Source organism: Bos grunniens, chromosome 8 (assembly GCF_055505025.1).
Source record: "Bos grunniens cultivar Pamir isolate PY7600 chromosome 8, Bosgru_T2T1.0, whole genome shotgun sequence".
Classification (NCBI taxonomy): Eukaryota; Metazoa; Chordata; class Mammalia; order Artiodactyla; family Bovidae; genus Bos; species Bos grunniens.
This window is the reverse complement of record NC_141172.1, coordinates 66,118,617-66,143,319: the sequence shown is the minus strand read 5'-3', so window position 1 is coordinate 66,143,319 and position 24,703 is coordinate 66,118,617. Positions and strand designations below refer to the sequence as shown.

The 24,703-nt window shown below is 44.2% G+C and overlaps 1 long non-coding RNA gene across 1 annotated transcript in view; it reads right to left on the bottom strand.

Annotated features, from left to right (window-relative positions):
• Positions 1 to 17,071: 17,071 nt before the first annotated feature.
• Positions 17,072 to 24,703, bottom strand: part of LOC147367297 (uncharacterized) — a 28,523-nt gene continuing 20,891 nt past the window's right edge. The window contains exon 2 of the long non-coding RNA XR_015169182.1: positions 17,072 to 17,797. This is a non-coding gene — a long non-coding RNA (uncharacterized LOC147367297). The remainder of the gene's footprint in view (positions 17,798 to 24,703) is intronic.

Genomic DNA, 24,703 nt, shown 5'->3' with positions numbered 1-24,703 from the left:
CTGGACATACTTCTCAGCTTCAACCCTTCATTCCATACCCCATCATTAGCATATTCAATAATCTAATTCTATTTTTATTGCTTCCATTTGTCATTTCTTATAGTTGGTTATGATGTTTTCACACACAGGATATGGTGGTGGGGGGGGGTGAATCTTTGTTTTCATGAAACCCAGTATCATCATTAGACACTGTTTGCGTTTTTTTTTATTGCAGTATAGTTGATTTATAACGCACCAATCCCTGCAGTACAGCAAAGTGACTCAGTTATGCACATATAGACATTCTTTTTTCGCAATTTTTTCCATATGGCTTATCACAGGATATGGAATGCAGTTCCCTATGCTATACAGTAAGACCTTGTTGTTTATTCATTCTAAATGTAATAATCTGATGTTAAGGGCAAAATGCTTTGGGGTTTGTTACGTGTAAGAAAAATAAAGCAAATCTTTCCTTGTTAAAAAAAAAAAAAAGGAAAGAAAATGAAACCGGTGCTAACAAAGATCTGACTTTGTGCAAGATTTTACCTGATACGTGAAAGAGGGGCCGGGCCATGGAGCTGGTTAAAAGGCCTGGGACCGCCTTTCATGAAACTGTAAACACCATACATCCATCAAACTACCCAACTCCAGCCAACTCCAACTTCCCTGGGGCGGGAAGGGAGGAGGAGGGGAGACACCTGACAGACTCTAAGCAAACTTTCCCTCAGCGCTCACCCACGGTGATTTCCTCCTTGTTGCGACAACACACATTTATTTGTTTTTTGAATGTGAGAGGGAGTGAAGGTGAGGAGTGAGGTGAGTAGGTGAGGGAGTGAGAAGGTGAAGGGAGTGAGGTGATAGGTGGACGCTGGCAGAATATGGCCTGGGTTTGCATCCTGGTTCTGCTCCTAAACTGCCACCTACTTCAAGCAAGGCGCTTCCCTGGACCTCAGTTTTCTCATCTGTAAAATGGTACCATTAATAGTGCCCTTTTCATAAAATTGTTACAAAAAATGCACCACTTAATTCTAACTCTGTTATATTGGGTGTTATATCTAGTTCAACTATTTCAAATTTACAGACTGAGAGAGAGGAAGATTCAGAGAGGAACTGAAAGAGAGAGATCACTCACCCACAGGTTGAAGGGCTGTCTGTCTATTGTACCCTGGAGACCTAATTCAAACCTCCAGACTCCTAGTTCACAAACTTCCAAGCCCAGCCCTAAACATTCAAATGCAAATGTCCCCCCAAGAGATCTCAATCCAAGTTGTTAGCACCTTAATACTAGGGATGTGAATTGGTCTGGCATCTTTAATTGCACTCTGGTTGGTCAGGGGTACAGGAGGGGGCAGGGGAGGGGCAAACTTTGTGATTTTGGCAGCCCCCCCTCCTACTATAGTTTGCCTCAGGAAAAAACAACAACAACAACAAAAAACAAAAAGGCATCTGTTTCCTCTCCTGCCATCATGGAACAAAGTTGAGACTCAAATCCTAGGGCCTGACAGCCCAGTGAGAGTGCCGCTCCTACACAGCCTGCATCTGGGGGTCTGACCACCTTGGCGAATTGGCGAAGGGCTTCTCCGGTGGTTCAGAGGTAAAGAATCCACCTGCAGTGCAGGAGACAGAATAGACACAGGTGGGATCCCTGGGTCGAGAGGATCCCCTGGAGGAGGAACTGGCAAACCACTCCAGTATTCTTGCCTGGAGAATCCCACGGACAGAGGAGCCTGGCGGGCTACAGTCCACAATGTCAAAAACAGCTGGACATGACTGAGCAACTAAGCACACACTCATTTGGGAGAAGGAAACTCAGAACAACCCCTGATCCCAAACTAGACTCTGACTCGGGCCTGGGTGACCATTTGGGCAGGAGAAAGAAGAGGGGACCACTTGGAAAACTCTAGCAGCCTCCCAGGCAAGACAAGGCATGGGCTGACCATTCAGTCCTTCATTCATCTGTTCATCCATCAGCCCGGGTACGAGCGTCTACTCTGAGCTGGAGGTGAGTGACAGTCCCAGACCTCAGGTCAGGGGCGCTCAGGTCGTCACTTATCACTGGCAGCCTCATGGGCTCCTGATGGTGGTGCATGTGTGCATGTCAAGTCGCTTCAGTCGTGTCCGACTCTTTGTGACCCCATAGCCAACAAGGCTGCTCTGTCCTTGGGATTTTCCAGACAAGAGTACTGAAGTGGGTTGCCATGTCCTCCTCCAGGGGATCTTCCCCTCCCAGGGATCGAACCCACTTCTCCGGCAGCTCCTGCTTTGCAGGTGGATTCGTTGTCTCTGAGCCACCAGGAAAGGTCCCCTGATGGTAGGGAGGATGTTTAATCCAGGTCTTGAACCCCTACGACCAGCATTGTTGACCAGACGACTGAGATGCAGCCAGAAAACCCATCAAAAATTGTGCAGCTCCTTCCTTCAAGGAAACAAGGGCTAAATAATGGACTTCCTCGCTTCTTAGAGAGAAAATAAACACCGTAGGTTGTTTTTCTTCTTAATTAAACTCTCTAAGTTTAGAGCTGCTTCTTTGAGCTCCTAATCTAGGGAACAGAGAACTAGAGAAAATATAAGAGAAGTATTCTGTCAAAGAGAGAATGCCATCTTTTTGTTATTCAACTCACACTTTCAAGGCTTTAGTATGGTTTTAAAATAGTCTTCCATTTGATCCTTATAAATTCTATGAAGGCTGAAGATTACAGCATATGTTTGTTTACTCTGCTAAGTCACTTCAGTCATATCCGATTCTGTGCGACCCCATAGACGGCAACCCACCAGGCTCCCCGTCCCTGGGATTCTCCAGGCAAGAACACTGGAGTGGGTTGCCATTTCCTTCTCCAATGCATGAAAGTGAAAAGTGAAAATGAAGTCGCTCAGTCGTGTCCGACTCCTAGCGACCCCATGGACTGCAGCCTACCAGGCTCCTCCATCCATGGGATTTTCCAGGCAAGAGTACTGGAGTGGGTTACCCAAGGCCAATATGAGGGTGGGGGTGGGGCAGAATTGGGATTTGAAGCCAGTCCTGGTTGAGCCTCTGGGCTCAGACTTTTCCCAGGGTGTGACTGCACAAGTCTGTTATCTATCACCCAGCCTCCTCCCTCACCCCTCATCCAGGCCCTGGGTCCTTAGCCCCTCTCTCTTTAGGTGCATCTTCTCTCTCTCTCTTTATAATTTGTTTAGTTATGGATGTGCTGGGTCTTCACTGCTCCTTGGGCTTTTCTCTAGTTGCAGAGAGTGGGGTCTACTCTCTACTTGCTGTGCACGGCTTCTCTTGCTGCTGAGCACAGATTTTAGGGCTCGAAACCAGCAGTAGTTGCAGTATGTGGGCTCAGTAGCTGCAGCTTCTGGGCTCTGGAGCACAGGCTTAATAGTTGTGACTCATGGACTTAGTTGCTCCACAGCATGTGGGATCTTCCCAGAACAGGGACTGAACCCATGTCTCCTGCTTTGGCAGGTGGATTCTTTACCACTGAGCGCCCAGGGAAGCCCCAGATGCATCTTCTCTTATCTCCATGAGGACACCTGCAACAGTGGTCCCCATCCACCCTTTTTGTGTCTTTTCCCAGCCATCCTTTAGAGTTACCAAATCTTCCATTATCCCCACCAAATAGGCTCTCTCTTACTTAAGAGCATTCATCAAACCAAAAGCCACCATGAGCTCCATGATGCTTTTAAATGAATCTATATTTTAATCATCACAACAGTAGCTATGCACTTTGGAAAAACAGTTTTACAGGGAAACATTATTTATTCACACTGACTAAAATATTCCCTGTGCCTCTGAATTAGAAAACCCCTTGAAATAATTTACCTTGAAGTCCTCAGGGGTTTGGACTAGCTAAGGACCCTGATCTCCATCCCATAATCTCTCTTAACCTGCTGAACCAGCAGAGCAATCGGCACTTGCAAGGTATATTTTGCTTTTCTTCTTTTCTTGTTTACTACAAGCTAGAATTGCACCCCCAGCATAGTCAGCACTGCCCAACCTTCTCCTGGTCCTCACACCCAAAGTTATTCTCACCATCTCTTCTTTACTTAGTAAAAAATGATACAACATTAAAAAACAACATTTTTCTAGTATCTGACAGTCTATACAGCATATATATCTGTATTGACTCATTTCATCCTCAGATCTACCCACTGAATATTATTACTGTCATTTTTTTCTCAAAAAACTGAGGCTCAGAGAGATTTAAGCAACTTGCTCAGGTTTCCTTAGCTCTGTGTGTATATGCATGTTCAATCATGTCCGACTCTTTTTGACCCCTTATCTCCAGACTGTAGCCTGCCAGGCTCCTCTGTCCCTGGGATCTCCAGAGAAGAATAGTGGAGTGGGTTGCCATTTCCTCCTCCAGGGGGAAATGGATTGAACCTGGGTCTCTTGTTTCTCCTGCATTGACTGGCGAATTCTTTACCACTGCACACCAGGTGGGAAAGAAAGACGCAAAACCCTAGATGTGCCTCATTAGCTCCCCAGAGCGCACCCCCACCAGTGTCCATCACCTCCCTTACAGCCATGGCAATGGGGAATTCCTGGACAGCTCAAAGCAGGTGCCCAGGTTTGGTGGCACAGACTCTCTCCAGCCCTCTGGTTTCTAAGGCCCCATGCCAGCATGAAAGGACAACCCTCTTGGTGATAGGGACAGTTCTGTCCCAAGAGCCTTCAGGAGACAGAGGATCAGCCTCTGTGCAGAAAAAATAATGGCTTTAGGCAGCAAAACATCACAGCAGCAACCTTGGAGGAAAATGACTGTCAAGGGCTTTCTAACCAACTAAGCCCAAAGTTCAACTCCCAGCACCTCCAGGGCTTTAATCTCAGCCCTAAACTAAGGCTCACAATTTATTTTGGGCTTCCGTGGTGGCTCAGACAGTAGAAAATCTGCCTGCAATACAGGACACCTTTGTTCCTTCCCTCGGTTGGGAAAATCCCCTGGAGAAGGGAATGGCAACCCACTCCAGTATTGTTGCCTGGAGAATTCCATACACAGAAGAACCTGGTGGGCTACAGTCCATGGGGTCTCAAAAAGTTGAACATGACTGAGCAACTAACAAGCCCAAGAAATTTCTCTTGGACCATTTGCTTTGGAGGAATAGCTCCCCTGAAACCTTGAGCCAGAACAGAGTCTGGAAAAGTGCTTCCTCATTCTCCCTGAGCACTGTCTTCCTCCCCAAAGCATCCCCTCCAAATGGCCCTCCCACCTGCAACAGAAATCTCACTGGGCGGTGTCCAGGCACCCAGCATGGGCCAGCCAGCTTGTAAGGACTCTTCTTTACCCCTACCTCACCCCACTAAGATCTGAACGACAGAGCTAGCTGCTACACTCTGGTGTTAATCCTGAGTGCTCTCCAAACCCCCAGGTTAATTGCCAAACAAACAGCTGCCTAACAATGAGGTGTTTGCCCTTCCTCCTCAATAGGATGGAGATTGGGATAGAGTTTGCACCTTGAGGCCCAAAGCCTTTGGCCCATCTGGTCCTGCTCCCTCCTCCTTCTACACTAAACAGTTTCAGGCAGGAGATAGCCAGCTGGCCAGAGGCCTCTGGAGACCCCTCCCCCTAGACTCACCAGAGTGAGAACCAGCCCCCATTCAAGGGCTGACAGCAGCCATCTGTGCCTGAGTGCTAGGAATTGAGCAGGCAGTGCCCCCAGTCCCAGGGGCCTCCAAGCTGTGAGGAAATTCTGCCAGGCCCCCGGGTCCCCCCTCCCTAAATCCCCTGACACTGAATATAACCAGCAATTCTCTGCCTTCCCCCACCTGCCTGAACCAGAGAGCCAGTGTCAAGCCAATCTGATTTCCTGCACCTCACCCCAGGGAAATGCATCTGCACTAGGATAAGAAAGGCATCTTTGGCTCCTGATTCTACAGCTCCTGGGGGATTCAGACAGTTCAGGCTGCTGATGCTACGTCACTTCAGTCATGCCTGACTCTGTGCAACCTCATGGACTGTAGCCTACCAGGCTCCTCTGTCCGTGGGCTTCTCCAGGCAAGAATACTGGAGTGGGTTCCTGTGCCCTCCTCCACGGTATCATTCGGGCCAAGGGATGGGACCCGCTTTGTTTACCACTAACACCACCCGGGAAGCCCCCAGGCTGCTGATAAGAGAGCTGGCAAAAAGGACAAGGAACAGAAACCAAGAGGAAGCCTCCAGTCCCCAACTTGAATGAAAGTGTTACCAGCCCATAGTGAGAGCATAAAGCAAAGAGGAATCCTGCAATTTCATCCGCACAGCTTCACCAGCCTTAAAATTCTAGAGCAAAAAATAATACACATGCTCCATTGGTCCAAACCTTTTATTTTAAAGGTAAAAAAACCGAACCTCATCAATGAGGGTGACATAGTCACAACTCACAGCAGATCCAGAACAAGCAACCTGATTCCCAGGCCTGTGCTTTCCTTCCTCATTTTTTTTTCTTTTTTTTTTAAACAAATATTTATTTATTTGGCTACACTGGGTCTTAACTGCAGCATGCAGGATCTTTAGTTGCAGGATGAGAGACATGTGGGATCTAGTTCCCTGATCAGGAATTGAACCTGGGTCCCCTACTTTGGGAGTGCAGAGTCTTGGCCACTGGACCACCAGGGAAGTTCCCCTCCCCCATTTTCTGCTGACGTTCACTGCCAAACTTGTTCACCCTGAGTTCATTACCCCCGTAGTTCCCGGCCCCAGGTTCTGGGAGCATGAAACATTCTGCTGCAAAGAGGAGAAGGGCAGCTAAGAGGATCAGGGAAGTGTGCGAGGTGGTCCAGAGATGACTGTCTGTGGACTCACCATTTGGGGGAGAGAGAGCAACCATAAAGGTCTGCTCACCTTACTTTGCAACAAGTCAGAGGCCTTGGGTATTTAAGGCAGTGAGGTGCTGTAGGAAGAACACATCAGCAGAGTGCTGGGTTCAAACCTCAGTTCTGCCATTCACCAGCTCTGCAGGCTGGATCTATACCTTTGTCTCCTGATGCCACCTGTAAAATACACATATACAGAAAAATCAACTTCAGCGTCACTGTGAAAGAGTATTACAGATGTCAACTTTAAAAGACTGCCCCGACAGCTATGAGTTGAATTTATTCTTCAGACTATGTTTATAATCTGAGGATGTTAAAAGGTCTCTGTGAGAATCCAAACTTCTGGTCTACCCCAAACTAAGAGGACAGCCTGGAGAGGAATGTAAATGATGTATATGCACCATCCTTGGAAGGTAAAATTGCTTTCCTGGTTCTCTTCATGAATAAATATATGTTCATTCTTGACTTAGTGTCTGCTCTACCCCTGAAATGAACTCTCTTCTATCTGTTCAAATGTCTCGATCCTCATCCCTGATGTTTCCATGTTGGCCATGAGGATCCTCTCCCAGATGACTCTAATCCTCATAGATATTCATCTCTAAGTCTCCCTGTGATTCAATAGCTAATTTTCTTTCATCTTATCCTTTAATAAGACTATAAGTTCTTAGAGGGCAGAAATCCTATCTGTTTGTTTTCATTTTTTATAATTTTATTTATTTATGGCCGTGCTAGATTATTGTTGCTGCACAGGCTTTTCTCTAGTTGCAGCAAGCAGTGGCTACTCTTCATTGCAGCATGTGGGCTTTTCATTGCTGTGGCTTCTCTTGTTTTGGAGCACAGGCTCTAGAGCATGTGGGCTCAATATTTGTGGTTTCCAGGCTCTAGAGCACAGGCTCAGCAGTTGCGACATATGAGCTTAGTTGCTCCATGGCGTGTGAGATCTTCCCAGCAGGGATCGAACCCATGTCTCCTGCATTGGCAGGTGATTCTTTACCACTTCACCACCAGGGATGCCCCTGGTTTGTTTTTAAATCTTCTCTATGGTGGCCTAGTCCAATGCCAAGTATAAAAACTGAAGGGTCTCATTTTGCACAAGACCACTTTCCTGAACTCTCCCTCACCCTGATTCTCCTGTTAAAGGCAAAATGAACCTGTAGCTCCAAGGAGAACTTATCCATTTGCTTGGAGATCTGAGGCTTTCCATGTTCTTTATCTTTTTGTTCATTAAGGAGAGCTGAGTACTTGTATCTGTGAGCATAGTTCCTGATGGGGGAGCTCTGGCCAGAGATGAGCACAACCCTGGTCCCCCCAGACCTTGAGATGGAACCAACAAGTGCTGTGGAGTGATTTATATCAGTAAAAGAAGGCTCAGTGCTAATAAATTGATGCTTTCAAATTATGGTGCTGGAGAAGACTCCTGAGAGTCCCTTGGACAGCAAGGACATCAAACCAGTCAATCCTAAAGGAAATTAACCTTGAATATTCATTGGAAGGACTGATGCTGAAGCTCCAATACTTTGGCCACCTGATGGGAAGAGCCGACTCATTGGAAAAGACCCTTTTGATGCTGGAAGATAGAGGATAAGAGGATAACATAGTTGGATGGCATCACTGACTCAATGGACATGAGTTTGAGCAAACTGGAGATAGTGAAGGACAGGCAAGCCTGACATATTACAGTTCATGGAGTCACAAAGAGTCAGACATGACTTGGCGACTGAGCAACAATGAACAACAACAATAATAAGTACTGGATTCTTTCCATGTGTCAGTGATTCTGAGTTTTGCCTGTATTTACCAACATGAACTGTCTTTTGAAGCAGGGGCTGTCATTATGCCCACTTTGTAGATAATAAAACTGAGGCATAGAGGTAAGTCGTTCCCCAAGGTCTCAGGTTAGTAAGCTACAGAGTCAGATAGAAGCCAGGCCATCTGTGTGTTTAAGCATTCTACTCTCTGTACTGCACCTCAGGTCAGAGTCACAGGGTACCTGAGGGTGGAAGGACTGAGGAAAGGGCATGACGTCACTGAGAGACTGCAGAGCCCAGGTGAGGGGGAGTGGTTGAAGAGTGCCAGGCACTTCAATCAGAGCCACCACTCCCACTTCTGGGATCCCTCTCCTTATAAGGACATCCCGACCCCCTCCTTCGAGCTCTCAGAGTCAGCTGATATTGAACTTCTGAGAGGCAGTCTGGTTTTCCTGCCTACCTGAGATTAGCCAGGCTCCCAAAACAGAAAACCCTAACAGCTCCAACCCCGACTCTCCCCACTTTAAGTTTCTGTGCAATTCCACTCTGCTCTGTTGCTATTAAATTCCCAAAGCCACCTCCCTCCTAACCTTCAAATCACCTGGTGACAACCACACAATCTGTCTCTTCTGTCCTGTGAGTAAGTGGTGGAAAAGAAAAGGGGGGAGTCTAGTGAGGATAGGGGAGATCTTCAGAAGGTGCTAGGAAAGGGTGGACCCTCTTAGCATTAATTGTTGAGGAGACTGGGGTTGCAGGAAAAGAACCACCACCCCTCGTAGGGAACCAAGACCCTGGTGGGTCCCCTTCAAGAAGGGGAGGAGGGACTTCCCTGGTGGTCCAGTGGTTAGGAAAGAAAGTCAAAGTGTTAGCTGCTCATTCGTGTCCAACTCTTTGCAACCCCTTGGACTGACCCACCCACCAGCCTCCTCTGTCCATGGAATTTTCCAGGCAAGAATATTAGAATGGGGTGCCATTTCTTTCTCCAGGGGATCTTCCCTACCAAGGGATTGAACCTGGGTATCCTCCATTGCAAGCAGATTCTTTACCATCTGAGCCACCAGGGAAGCCTCCAGGGAAGTGGTTAGGAATCTGCCTTCCAATGCAGGGGATGCAAGTTTGATCCCTGGTTGGGGAACTAAGATTCCACATGCCCTGGAGCAACTAAACCCATGCAACCTTAACTACTGAGTGCCCGTGCTCTGGAGCCTGCGTGCCACAGCTAGACGGTCTACAGGCTGCAGTGAAAAATCCCACATGATGGAATGAAGATCCTGTGTGCTGCAACTAAGACTCAGTGCAGTCAAATAAAAACAAGTATGTTAGAAAGAGAGCGGGAGGTGGAGAGAAACTCAGAGGTCTGTCAAAAGTGCAGCTGGGGTTGTGCCCTGATGCAGAGTGAAGTCACTGCTATCGGTTATGGCTGAGCAGTGAAGCATGAAGTGGACCAAATACGGGGCCCCAGCCAGGTAGAGACTGCTGACACTGCCTAAATGGATTCCCAAAGCATAACTCCTGAGGAAACCTTCACCAGTTGTTGGTTCTGTAGTTACCTGCAGAAAATCAGCTCCCATCTCCTGTTGTCAAAGACAAGGAGAGGCCCAGAGATAGCATAAGCTCAAGTCAGCTTCCTGCCTGATGGTTTGAGATTTGCTGATGGTGTGAAAGAGCAAAAGACGTGGGACGTTCTGAGGAAGACCTCACACAATGATGGGAATCACCAAAATGCAGATAGGGTCACCCTGGTGCATCGCCTGGGCTATTTTCCTCAAGTGTGCTTTCCTACGGTCCATTAGGATCAACCCCTCCGCCCACCAACCACCACCCCACTACTTCTCTGCCTTTCTCCCGGCACTCAGCCCTGGCTCATTTTGCTTCAGCCCCACCAGCCTCCTACCTGTTCCTTGAACACACAAGCATGCTCCTGCCTCAGGGCCTTTGCACCTGTTTCCACTGTCTAGAATAGACAAGTTATCCAAATAATCCATATACAAGTCACCTTCTTCTCACAGTGGCACTCAGTATACCCTTAGAATGGCTTTAATTTCTTCAGACACTCATGGCTTCCTAATATGTGTGTGTATGTGAGAGAGAAATCTATCTGATCCTGATAGAACACAAGCTCCCCCAAAATAGACTCATTTTGTTTGTGGCTGTACCCCTGTGCTTGGAACAGTATCTGACCCATAGTAGGGTCAGTATAAGCAAAATACTTATAGAATTGAAGTAAATTCTCCTCCTTAGTCTCTGAATAACTTTCTTCTGAACTAGGTCTAGTGATTTCCTTTTTTGTTGTTGATGTTTTTATTTATTTGCTTTCTGAACCCATAAATAAAATGTGCTCCATGAAAAGGTACTCAACATTGATAATTATTAGAGAAATGCAAATCAGAGCCAAAATGAAGTATCACCTCACACTGGTCAGAATGACCATCATTAAAATCTATAAATAATAAATGCTGGAGAGAATGTGGAGAAAAGGAATCAGTTAGTCAGTTCAGTTTAGTCGCTCAGTTGTGTTCGACTCTTTGTGACCCCATGGAAGGCAACACGCCAGGCTTCCCTGTCCATCACCAACTCCCAGAGCTTACTCAAACTCTTGTCTATTGAGTTGGTGATGCCATCCAACCATCTCTTCCTCTGTCGCCCCATTCTCCTTCTGCCTTCAATCTTTCCCAACAGCATGGTCTTTTCCAATGAGTCAGTTCTTCGCATCAGGTGGCCAAAGTAGAGGGAATACTCCTCACTATTGGTGGGAATCTCAACTGGTGCAGCCACTATGTAAAACAGTATGAAGTTTCCTTAAAAAACTAAAAATTGAGTTACCATATAACCCAGCAATCCAGTATGTGAGCATGTACCTAGGAAAGCTGAAAACTCAAATTTGAAAAGAAACCTGTACCCCAGTGTTCATAGCAGCACTATTTGGAATAACTAAGACACGGAAGCAACCTAAGTGTCCATCAATAGATGAATGGACAAACAAGGTGTGATATATATCTGTGTGTATGTATATATATGTACATACACATACACAATTTTTTAAGCCTTAAAAAAAATGACGTATTGCCATTTTCAGTGCCATTTTCATGGATGGACCGAGAGATTATCACGCTGTGTGAAGTCAGACGGAGAAAGACAAATATTATATGCTATCACTTATATGTGGAATCCTAAAAATAATACAGATGAACTTATTTACAAAACAGAAACGGACCCACAGATATAGAAAATAAACTTATGGTTAACAAAGCAGAAAGAGAGAGGGGATAAATTAGGAGTATGAGATTAACAGACACATCAAGACATATAAAATAAACTACAAGGATTTACTGTAAAACATGGGGAACAATATTCAATATTTTGAAATAACCTATAATGGAAAATATCTGAAATACAGATGTATATGTATAACTGAATCAGTTTGCTGTACACCTGAAACTAACATAATATTGTAAGTCAACTATACTTCAATTTAAAAAGAAAGGGGGGAGGGAAAGAGGGAGGGAGGAAAAAAAGAAAGAAAAAGAGAGAAAGAAGGAGAATAAAGGAAGGAAGGAAGGAAGGAAAATATGTAAACTGTGTTTTTTCCCCCAAATCATTGCGCGATCAAGGCACTTGAAAGCGCAGTACAGCATTCAGTTGTGTCCGACTGTTTGTGTCCCCATGGACTGTAGCAAACCAGGCTCCTCCATCCATGGAATTTCCCAAGCGAGAATACCGGAGACTCCACCTCTATCCCCGCCACCTTGCATTGTGAACCCTCTGCCCCACAGTTATGCAAACTGCATAGTTTTCTGACTCATTCTTGCCTCTGGGGGTCACCCACCCCAGCTGGTGCTGCACTCCTCACCAAACACAATCTCCATTCTGCTGATCTAAATACTACTCAAACTTTCACATTCTCTACTCTGACCTTTCCTCCCTGCCTCTATCCATTCACTGATTTCTCCACTCTGAGTCTTTATGTCTCTTTCACATTGTCCAGCACCAAAAGTTTAAAATGTGCTAGTTTCATCTCCCTAATGGGCTTCCCGGGTGGCTCAGCAGTGAAGAATCCACCTGTGAAGCAGGGGACATGGATTCAATCCCTGAGTAGAGAAGAGACCCTGGAGGAGGGTATGGCAACCCACTCCAGTATTCTTGCCTGGAGAATCCCATGGACAAAGGAGCCTGGTGGGCTACAGTCCGCAGGGTAAGAAAGGGTCAGACATGACTGATTGAGCATGCACACATCTCTCTAATTATTAGCTCTTTGGGGACAGACCACATGTCTCCCACCTCTTCTGCATCCTCCTGGGATGAGCACCATGCAAGGAGACAGTGTTTCTGTGTTGACTGATTTGCCAAAAAAAAAAAAAAATTTTTTTAATATTACAGGGCTTTGCAGTTCAGCATTTCTCTTTCTCACTGATGTGACTCCTGCTGCCTGCATGTGGGTATCATTTAGATCACTGAGTGAGATAGTGAAAGCATGAGGAAGGGAAAGTCGATGGCTGAGATCCTGTGCCCATTTGGTCCCTTGTTCAATATGCATTCACTAAGGGGCCAGCACTACATCTGCTGGTCTGAAGACAAATTCTAGCATCACAGAACACTGAGCTGGAAGGAACCTTGGAGAAAACTTGATCCAAACCCAGGTGATCTAAGGTTCTACATGCTTTACAGCCAAAACAAAACAAACCATAAAACAGAAGCAATATTGTAACAGATTCAATAAAGACTTTAAAAATGGTCCAAATCAAAAAAAGAAAAAAATCCTTTGAAAAAAGGACAATACGGAGACAGTCTGTCTAAGTAATATGTATCTCCCAGGTCTGCACTCACTTTTTGAGACAGACTGCATTCTGCCTATGGAATGTGTATCTCTCTCAATAAACCAGCTTTCACTTTACTATGGCTTGCTCTTGAATTTTTTCCTGCTCCAAGCCAAGGACCTTTCACTTGGTGGCTCATCTCAGGAACTCGCCCAAGACCTGGAACATCAACATCTTCTGTACGGATGTGAGAATTGTACTCTAAAGAAAGTTGAGTGCTGAAGAATTGATGCTTTTGAACTGTGGTGTTGGAGAAGACTCTTGAGAATACCCTGGACTGCAAGGAGATCAAACCAGTCAGTCCTAAAGAAAATCAGTCCTGAATATTCTTTGGAAGGACTGATCCTGAAGCTGAAACTCCAATACTTTGGCCACCTGATGCAAAGAACTGACTCATTGGAAAAGACCCTGATGCTGGAAGGGACTGGGGGCAGGAGGAGAGTGGGATGACAGAGGATGAGATGATTGGATGGCATCACCGACTCAATGGACATGAGTTTGAGCAATTTCCTGGAGCTGGTGATGGACAGGGAAGCCTGGCATACTACAGTCTATAGGGTTGCAAAGAGTCGGACACGACTGAGAGACTGAACTGACTGATTTTTTTGCAACCTCTTTGAGAAGGATAGTAATAAATCTACTTCTTACCTATCAAAAAATGGGTAGAAACTTCCCTAATGGTTCAGTGGCTAAGACTCTGAGCTCCCAATGCAGAGGCCCATGGTTCAATCCCAGGTCAGAGAACTAGATCCCACAGGCTGCGACTAACCCTATGGACTATAGTCCACCAGGCTCCCGTGTCTATGGGATTTTTCCAGGCAAGAATACTGGAGTGGGTTGCCGTACCCTCCTCCAGGGGATCTTCCTGACCCAGGGATTGAACCCACGTTCTCTCTCATCTCCTGCATTGGCAGGCAATTTCTTTACCACTAGCGCCACCTGGGAAGACCCAAAGACCCTGCACACTGCAACTAAAAGACCCTGAGTGCTGCAGCTAAGACCTGGTACAGCCTAATAAATAAATACTAAAAACAAGACAAAAAAGACAGAGACTGGGAGAGCTGGAGACCCAGGCCTGGAGCAAAGCCCAACATCCGGATCGGATGAGAAAACCTCGACCACTCCCTGGGCCCAGAACTTCTCAGCTTTCACTGTGGCTGCTGCTGCCAGGTGAAGCAGTCCTGTTTGCGAAACTACTGCTGCCAGGAGGATCCTCCTCTGTCCTCTATTCCTTTGGATCAGACTCTGACCAGTGCACATCTGACCAGGAGAGCCTCGGTCACCAGTCTCCACCCTGGCTGCAGAGGAGGACAGGAAACAAGTACATTTTTACTGTCTTTAGTGAGATGTGGGCTTCCATTCTGACCAAGAGTCTTTGGGTGGGGGATTTCCCAACCAAGGAAGAAATTCAGTGGCAATATCCATCAACCCCCCTGCCCCCCGCCCCCCAGCCCCGTTTCACAGCAGAGGCAACTGTGATGCAGACAGATGGAGCACATGCCCAGGTCATACCATCACTTACTAGTAGCTGAGAATTCCATGTCTCATATTCTTCCTGCTTACCTATGTGTGAAAGAAGCAACTAGTAAAACAGAAGCAGAGTAGGGCCAGTCTCCAGGAGCTAATGGTCAATGACCCGTGTCCCTGGCAGCTTTATTAGGTAATAACTGTCTCTTACATTTGATCACCGCTCTATTTTTCAACACTTACTCCTCACAATAGGCTAAGCTCAGACATCCTCTCTGCTATGGAACCTCTCCCGAATCACTGAGCTCTCAGTTCTCTGACTTAACCCTCTGAAACCTCACTATGTTTCAGTATTAACGTATGTGTCTGCCTCCTCAGGTTGGAAGCAACTTGAGGTGCAGTGTTTTTTTTAGTATTTATTTTTATTTATAATACTAAGACTGCCACACTCAGTCTAAGTTGTGGCATGAGCAATCTCCCATCTTTGTTGCGACAAGCAGGTTCTTTTAGTTGCAGCACGTGAACTCTTAGTTGTGTCTTGTGGGATCTATTCCCTGACCAGGGATCGAATCTGGACCCCCTGCAGCAGGAGCTCAGAGTCTTAGCCTGCAATGCATGAGACCCCAGCTCAATTCCTCGGTCGGGAAGATCCCCTGGAGAAGGGATAGGCTACCCACTCCAGTATTCTTGGGCTTCCCTGGTGGCTCAGCTGGTAAAGAATCCGCCTGAAACGCAGGAGACCTGGATTTGATTCCTGGGTTGGGAAGATCCCCTGGAGAAGGGACATGCTACCTACTCCAGTATTCTGGCCTGGAGAATTCCATGGACTGTATAGTCCATGGGGTCACAAAGAGTCAGAGACAACTTAGCAATTTTCACTTTTCATTGTAGATTTATTACAATCCCACCACCACTACAACCAATAGAGGGCTTCCCAGGTAGCTCAGTGGTAAAGAATCCACCTGCCAATGCAGGAGAAACAAGAGATGCGAGTTCGATCCCTGAATTGGGAAGATACCCTGGAATAAGAAATGGCATCCCACTCCAGTATTCTTGCCTGGAAAATTCCATGGACAGAGGAGCCTGGCAGGCTACAGTCCATAGGGTCACAAAGAGTTGGACACAACAGAGCGACTGAGCACACAGGTCCACTAATACTTCTGTGGTCAATACTACACTTATCATTCATCTCTTATTTCCAATGGGGCATAAAATCACCTTCTTCAAGCATCTTGTCAAGGATCCCAGTGACACAGCATAAAGCACAAACCCCAGATGCTGGCACTTGAAGCAGCCTCACAAAGTCTTGGCCTGGTCTCTTCCTGGTGGATGGTAGAAAACCAGAGTTGGCAGAGTTGGCAAAGCAGGTGCATGAGGCCAGGAGCCATAGGCCAAAGCTGGGCCATCCCTGGGGAGACAGAAAGAGCAGGCAGGTGCCTGATGGCAGGTGTTAGCTCTTGGCATCCAAGCCCCTTGGAAACAACAGGAAAAGACCTGCAGAGATGCTGAGTCAGCAAGACAGATGTCCCAGGAATGCAGTCAGGGCTCCCTGGAGCACAAACTGGCCTTCCCGTCACCTTGGAATGAAAATATTCTAATATGCGTTTGAAAACTTTTTCAAGTCCCTCATAGCACCCATTACTCTTCAAATTCACCCAACTCCCATGCAGACTCATATGTGGCATTTCCATTGACATCTCCAGTCTTCCTCGGGGCTGCTTGAAGTCTTCCTGGGACTTCCCTGGTGTCCAGTGACTAAGAGTCTGAGCTACCGACGCAAGGAGCCCCGGTTCTATCCCTGGTCGGGGAACTAGATCCCACATGCCGCACCTAAGATTCACATGCCTCAACACAGATCAAAGATCCTGCCTGCCACAACCAAGATCTGGTGCTAAGTCAAATAAATAAAAACATTTATTAAAATATACCTGCTTAATCCCCAGAAGTCAGGTCATAGTTTTTTTAAAAAAGGACTGCTTCTTTATACCCACATTTCTGAATTCTCACATGCTTTAAAACCCAGCTCAGGTGGTCTCTCCTCCAGTGGTCATACCTAACATTTTTTTGCTGACAATTCAGGTTCAGGTACTTGCTTTTACCATCAGCTTGACACATTTTTTTCTGTTATATCTATACTAGATTATTTTCTGAGTGTAGGACATATCTCCTAGGCTAGATTATAAGTCTTCAATTTCCCACTGTGTCCTTTTCCTTCACACCATTTTGCACAATGCTGTGTATATAACAAATGTTATAAACAAAACAACTCATTGAAAGATATCACATTCTGTATTCTACATTATTTATTCGTCTCCATTTAAAATGACCATTTGATTTTTAGTATACTCTTTAAAAGTTAATCTCTTTATCAAAGTAATACATACTAACAGACTTACATATCACATGAAAAATAGTACAAACACCAGAAGTTGGCTTAACCAGACATTCTTGAACAATTGCCTCTTGTCTGTAGTTATGAGGTTGGAGAAGCTAAAACACTCAATTTGCCAGCATCCCTTGATGCTGAGTGCTACCCTGGTAGCTCAGACAGTAAAGAAACTGCCTGCAATTGGAATCTGCCTACAGATTCCTACAGTGCAGGAGACCTGGGTTTGATCCCTGGGTTGGGAAGATCTCCTAGAGAAGGGAACTGCTACCCACTCCAGTATTCTGGCCTAAAGAATTCCATGCACAGAGGAGCCTGGCGGGCTACAATCCATGGGGTGGCAAAGAGTCAGACACAACTGAGCAACTTTCACTTTAAAGCAGAGCTGAGGAGGAGCAGAGGACACACGTTCCAATTCTGGCCAATTAATCTGAAGTGATGATCTGTTGTGTAGCCACGTTCCCCTTTTTCTTTCTTTCTAGCTGGAATGCAGGCGTGACCACTGGAGCTTCAGCAGCCATTTTGTGGTTCAGGTGGCAAATGTGAAGAAAAGGTCACAAGAATCTCAAAGATTGTCCTCTCCAGCTGTCAAGAACCTGGACTGGCAGCCATCCATTTCAGCCTTCTAATAAAAGAAAGGAGAATCTACTTAAGTAGGCCACTAAAGTCAAGTATCTATAATTTATAGGAATCCAAGAATATTCCTAACTGATATACATACATGTACATTGTCAAAGACAGAGAAAATCACAAAGGTGAAAAATCATCTGTTACCCAACTACTATGATGTTTTGTTGCACATGACACTTTTTTTCTGAATAAAGATAAACTACATTCTTCAATTAAAGAGTGAGATGTTTTATTGTTTTCCATGGTTATTTAATAATATGTTCTATGATCATTTTAAAACCTTGCCATCAAGAAGTACTCCATAGCATAATTTTAGATGATGCCTATCATAACTTATTTTATTAACCTTTTCCACTTGGTTTCCACTATTTTTCACATCAGTTTCTATCTTTTTAGACTTTTTTTGGGGTTGTGCTGGGTCTTTGTTTGGGACACACGGGCCCTTCTTGTGGCAGAGCACAGGCTCTGGAGCCCATGAGCTCAGTAGTTGCTGCACAAGGGCTTAGTTTTGCACTGAGGTATGTGAGATCTTATTTCCCCAACTAGAGGTGGAATGCAGATTCTTAACCACTGGACTACCAGGGAAGTCCCAGGGTTTTTTCTAATACATTACTTTTTATAAACATTATTATAGAAATATTCTTGTAGATATTTTACTTGCACAACTTCATAATGATTTCATTAAGTTTTTTTTCTTAGAAAAGCATATTCTTAAGGTTTGGGATACACTATGCTAATTTATATCTACAAATTTTATTTCTTTCTAATAGCACAAAGGATAAAACTTCCAACAAAGTATTTCTGAAAGTTTAGGAATAAAAAGGGAAAATAAATGCCTAAAATAACACTGAACTAAGTAACCAAGCTTTACAAGTATGTCAATTAAAAATGTTTGTGTGGGAATTCAAAAATTTATCCCACTATCAGCACCAATACCACAGGCTTCATCTTTTCCTCTATTTTAAGAGCAAGACATGGACAAAATCCAAAGAATTTTCATTCCAAAAATAAAAAGTAGTCAAAAAGAAGATGAAACACACTCCCTAGGGAGTTTTACATAGCAGGATAGAGGGATCAAGTATTTGAAGCACATATTTCTGTAGAACTTGGACAGATCAAGAAAGATGGTTGAAGAAAGCAATATTGTAAAGACAAGAAAGCCTGGAGAGTAAGATTATTTTCTAGGATAGGTGAATTAGAGGCTTCCCAGAATTTCTAAATGCTAGAGAATAGGTGAGGACAGAGGATGTTACATAATAGGAGACTCTACAGACTGTGGGCTTCCCTGGTGGCTCAGCGGTAAAGAATCTACCTGTAATGCAGGAGATGCAGGTTCTATCCCTAGGTCAGGAAGACCCCCTGGAGAAGGAAACGGCAACCCACTCCAGTATTCTTGCCTGGAGAATCCCATGAACAGAGGAGTCTGGCAGAGGCTACAGTCCATGGGGTAACAAAGAGTCAGACACAACTTAGTGACTAAGCGAAACAGACTGTACTTACACTCCTCTGAACAACTGTGGGAGATACCAGTAAGAAGCTGATGTCCTCCTTGTTACTCTTTAAATGTAACATAGCTCCATGACTAGACTAAGTTAAGATTTCTGCAAGGGTTATCCAAAATACAGCTAACGCTTTCTCACTGTTGTCCCTTCTTTCTCCTCTCAATCTGCTTCTTCATGAGGGCAGATATTGTCTTGCCCACACATCAAAGAAATATGCCCGTACCGTCAGTGTCTGTAGGGACGTATTCTCTTTTGCTCCTGATATTAACTGATGTCTTCTTTTTATTTGAGATAAGTCTAAATAGAGATTAATACATTTTATTTGTCTTTTTAAAGAATAAGCTTTTGTTCTGTGCTTTTTAAAAAATCTCCCTTATTTTTGCTGATTACGTATTTCACTTCTTTCTGTTCTTTGTTTTCCCTTCTAGGTACTTAGTTTAGGTTTGATTTGCTCATTCCCCCCCCCTATATTTTTTAAGTAGAAGTCCAGCTTATTTGACTAAGTTGCTATTGTCATATCTTCAGGTTCACTGATCTTTTCTTTTGCAATCTCTATTTGGTTGGTGTTCAGTTGCCACGTCATGTCTGACTCTTGGTGACACCATGGACTGCAACATGCCAGACTTCCCTGTCCCTGAGAATCTAAACTTCTGTCCATTCCATTGAGTGGATATTTACAGTCATGTTTTTGTTTTTTATTCCTAGAAATTCCTTTTGTTTCCTTTCTGATAGATTTCTTTCTTTTACTTATGTAGTCCTTTGAATTCCTGAGCATATTTGTGTTAGTTGTTTCAAAAGTCCTTGTCAGCTAACCCCAATTTTTCCATCATTCCTGTGTCTATTTCTATTGGCTGATTCTTTTCCTGATTATGGGTTACATATTTCTGCGTCTTCACATATCTAGTAATCTCTAACTGGATGCTAGAAATCATGTTTTATATTTTATGTGTTGGATTTTTAAAGGTATTGGGAGTATTGGACTTTATTCTGGCAGTTCACTGTGGGTCAGTTTGATTCTTTCAAAGCTTGTTTTTAAACTTTATTAGAGCAGGTTTAGAAAAACCCTTACATTATCATTAGTTTAGCCTCACTATTAAGGCAGGACATCTCTGGAGTTTCCACAGGAAGCCCTGAGTGCTCAGTGAGGACTCTCCTCTCCACATGGTCAAACTCTAACACCTCCAGACTGTGTTAAGGTCAGCGATTTCCTGAATTATCCTTTGACTAGCCCGTCTTTGTTTCAACCTATGCATGTGTAGTCTAATACTAAGATATAGATTTAAGGGGACTAGTATACAGACTTCTGGGTCTCTTTTGCCAAGCAGCTTACTCATTTCTGGCACATAGTTCCAGAAATTCTGACTTACTTAGCTTTCCCAAATTGTGTTCTCTATTTGCTCCACTCAGAAAGGCTACTGTGTTCCATTTGGAATGATTTCCCTGTGATGACATCCAGAAAGTGCCTTTAGTCAGGAAGCTAGAACAATCTTAGAGCTCACCATTTTTTTTTTTTTTTCTTTCTCTTGGACCACAGTCCTGTACTATCTATTGTGCAATGTAAAAAAACTATGGTCTCAGATTCTTTTTTTCTAGTTTTCTAATTGTCTATAGCCACCAAAACTTCCTTGGTTTGAGCAACAGAGAGCTCCAGAACAGTATCCAAACACCCAGTGTGGCTCTGCCAACAGGGCTACATGTGGGAGACCTCCAAGAAGATTAAATACAGGAGGAACATTCAGAGCTATTTTATTGTCACCCTATTTCACCTGGAGAGCTTTTCTTGGCTATAACTTCAGAATTCTTTGTACATTGGTTTTCATAGGTCTGAGAAACACTGGATTGCAATTGCCTAAGAGCAAATAAAAGAAGTGAATTGAGGCCTCACTAGTGAGTTCACCCCTAGAGAAGGAAATAGCAACCCACTCCAGTATTCTTGCCTGCAGAATCCTGTGGACTGAGGAGACTGACAGGCTACAGGGCATGGGGTCGAAAAGCATCGGCCACAACTGCAACAACTGAGCTCACACACACCCTGTGAGTTCTAACTTTTATTTTTCTAGATATAAAAATATATATATGCATATTTAAATATGTAGTTAAAGTTATAATAAATGAGTTCCAAATTGGTATTTTTTTCTTGTTTAACACAAGTCCTTTTGACTGTCAGCTGACTTCAGGTTAATGCAAGAAGCCTGTTGGAGGCAAGTCCCTTCTCTAAGAATCTCGTAGATTGGAGGCCATATGACTGATCTTCATTTCTGAAGCATCAAAGAGAATCAACATTGTGCATGGTCCCTTTGGTCTAGTGAGACCAGGCAAAGTCTCAAGAGTCTATCTTAGAGCTGTGGCCTTAAGCTCTTTCCTATCGGCGTGCTCCTGGACTATTGCCATGGGTCATCTCCACTCCAATTCAACCTCCTCATGCTTTCTGGTACTATTTCCTATAAAGTAAGTCCCCATATATGAATCTTCAAGTTGTGAACTTTCAAAATGCAAACATGTGTTCCATCAGTGTCAGGTGTGAGTGAAATTGCAGCTTGCCCTCCATCCCCTATTGCTGACGATCCTTCGCACCACCACCTCCCACGTCCTCTCCCTCCTCCCGTCAGTAACTCTTCCCTGTTCACCTGAGGCCAGCTCCTACATGCCAGCTGTTGTACCGCACTACTGTACTTTTCAAGGTACTGTAGTGTAAAATTAAAAATGTTTTATCTTTTGTGTTTGTTTCACATGTATTATTTGTGTGGAAAGTATTATAAACCTATTACAGTAGAGTACTCCATAGGTGATAATGTTAGTTGGGCTAGTTAGTTAGGCTAACTTTGTTGGACTTAACTTGGACTTACAAATTAATGTACTCTCAGAAAGAAATTTGCTGTATGTAGGGAACTTACTGTAATTCAACTTTAATTACAGCATGCTGTCATTGAAAAACCTTTATAATTCCTCATTGCTACAAAGTTCTCCATGATTTGGCTACAATCTTCTCTTATGATGTTTTGCACCATGATTTTCCTTTCCTGTGTTCTATCCAAGACATTTATTTCTGGCTCTTGGGTACAAACTATAATTTCACAGTTTTCTTCTTTCTCTCCCAGCTCATACTTTCTTTCCTGTCTCTGGAATACTTTTCTTATCCAAAATATTTAAATGTAAAATTATTACCTGGGCTTCCCTAGTGGCTCAGATGATAAAGAATCTGCTTGGAATGCAGGAGACCCGGGTATGATCCCTGTGTTGGGAAGATCCCCTGGAGAAGAGAATAGCAACCCACTCCAGTATTCTTGCCTGGAGAATCCCAGGCAAGCCTGGTGGCGGGCTGCAGTCTGTGGGGTCACAAAAAATCAGACACAACTGAGCAACTAACACTTTCACTTTCAGAAGTACTACCTATCTTTAAAAGCCCAATTCTGACACAATCACATTCATGAAAACTTCAATATTCTTCAAAAAATCCTCCTCTCCTCTCTCAGGTACTTAATCTAAACCTCACTTATCATATACATCACTGTCTACCTTCTATAAACCTTTAGAGCGTAGAGTCCATATATCATTCCTTTTTGTGGTCCTTAAGCTTCTAATGGACTGAACTGCATAGAAGGATGCTCAGTGAATGTTTATTGAGAGGATGAATGACTGGGTGCTTTCATACATCCCGTGTTATTCTTTCCAGTTAATTTAAGATATATTAGTTGTAACTATCTGGAATTGCTAGAGATTCAAAAATAGTCACATATCAGCAATTTAATATGATTCAGTCCGAGACACTTTCTCTTCCATTTATTTGTGAACTGCTATTTAGCAAAGTGTGTTACACTAGTAAAAATCATAGATTATCTAAATCAGGGGGAAAAGATTTCATTAATTAAATTAAAATGTCAGAAATAATTGTTTGGGAGAACAGTACTGAGTATAAAACAGACATATATTTGTTAAAGAGCTTGTACTTGCAAGTGAACAGATGTCCACTCAAATCAAACTAGCTTAAGAACAAAAGGGAAGTATTGATAGGATATTGGAGAATCTCATTGTCTGAACACTGTGGCATTGGTAAGGGTAGGAGCCAGGGCAAATATGAAAACCTCAGCTGCAGAAGTCCTTCTAGACTCCTAGTCTGTCTTGGGTTAAATTCTAAATTCCCCAATAGACTGAATCTGAATACCCTGGCCTGGACAAGGGGTCTGCCAATGCATTAGTTAAGTGAAAAATTTGCTTAGAGGCTTCCCTGATGGCTCAGTAGGTAAAGAATCTGCCTGCAGTGCAGGAGACCCCGATTTGATTCCTGGGTTGGCAAGATTTGCTTGCAAAGGGATAGGCTACGCACTCCAGTATTCTTGAGCTTCCCTTGAGGTTCAGCTGGTAAAGAATCCGCCTGCAATGCGAGAGACCTGGGTTCATCTTCTCTGGGTTGGGAAGATCTCCTGGAGAAGGGAAAGGCTGCCCACTCCGGCATTCTGGCCTGGAGAATTCGATAGACTGTATAGTCTATGGGGACTCAAAAGAGTCAGACATGACTAAGTGACTTTCTCTCACTTTGCTTAGAGGCAGGCCTTATAGCCCAGAGGGTGCAGAAAGTCAGCAGGCATAGATACATGATTTTTAAAATAAAAAGCACATCAATTCAAAGAAATGTATATGTACCATTCTTGGGGAGATGTTTATTCTGCTTTGGCTTCAGAAGAAAAATAATGAGAAGCTTCTAGCTAGTTCATCCCTGTGGTGTCTTCATACCTTTAACATCTTATCAGTTATTAAATCTCCATATGCAGTCAAGAACTTTCTTTTTTCTCCTCCAACCTAGCTCATGGTTTCTAAAATTGATCTGTAAGTGGCCAGTCTACTGTCTGCAATGTTTGAAGAGGTGAGAGATTAAGCAAGCAGAAGCACTGGCACAAATTAATAGTGGACCCAGGAGAGCTCATCCCAGCTCTGTTTATACTCCCATTTAATTCATGTTTGTTCAGCATCCACTCTACAACACACTCTGCATGTGTGCTCAGTCACTCAGACTCTGCAACACTATGGACTGTAGTTTGCCAGGCTCCTCTGAGCCTGGGATTCTCCATGTAGTTCTCCAGGCAAGAATGCTGGAATGGGTTGCCATGCCCTCCTCCAAGGGATCTTCCCGGCCCAGGGATCAAACCCACATCTCTTACGTCTCCTGCATTGGCAGGTGGGTTCCTTACCACTCACTTATGCCACCTGGGAAGCCTGCAACATACTCTAGCACTTAACAATATGATGATCATAACATTCAGCATTGCTAGATATTGTGAAATTACAAAGGAATGTAAGGAATAGTCCTCACTGTTAAGAAAGTTATGATCTAATCAGGAAATATCATCTATAGGTGATATTAACCATACCAGGTCAGTGACTAACTACAAACATATCTCTCA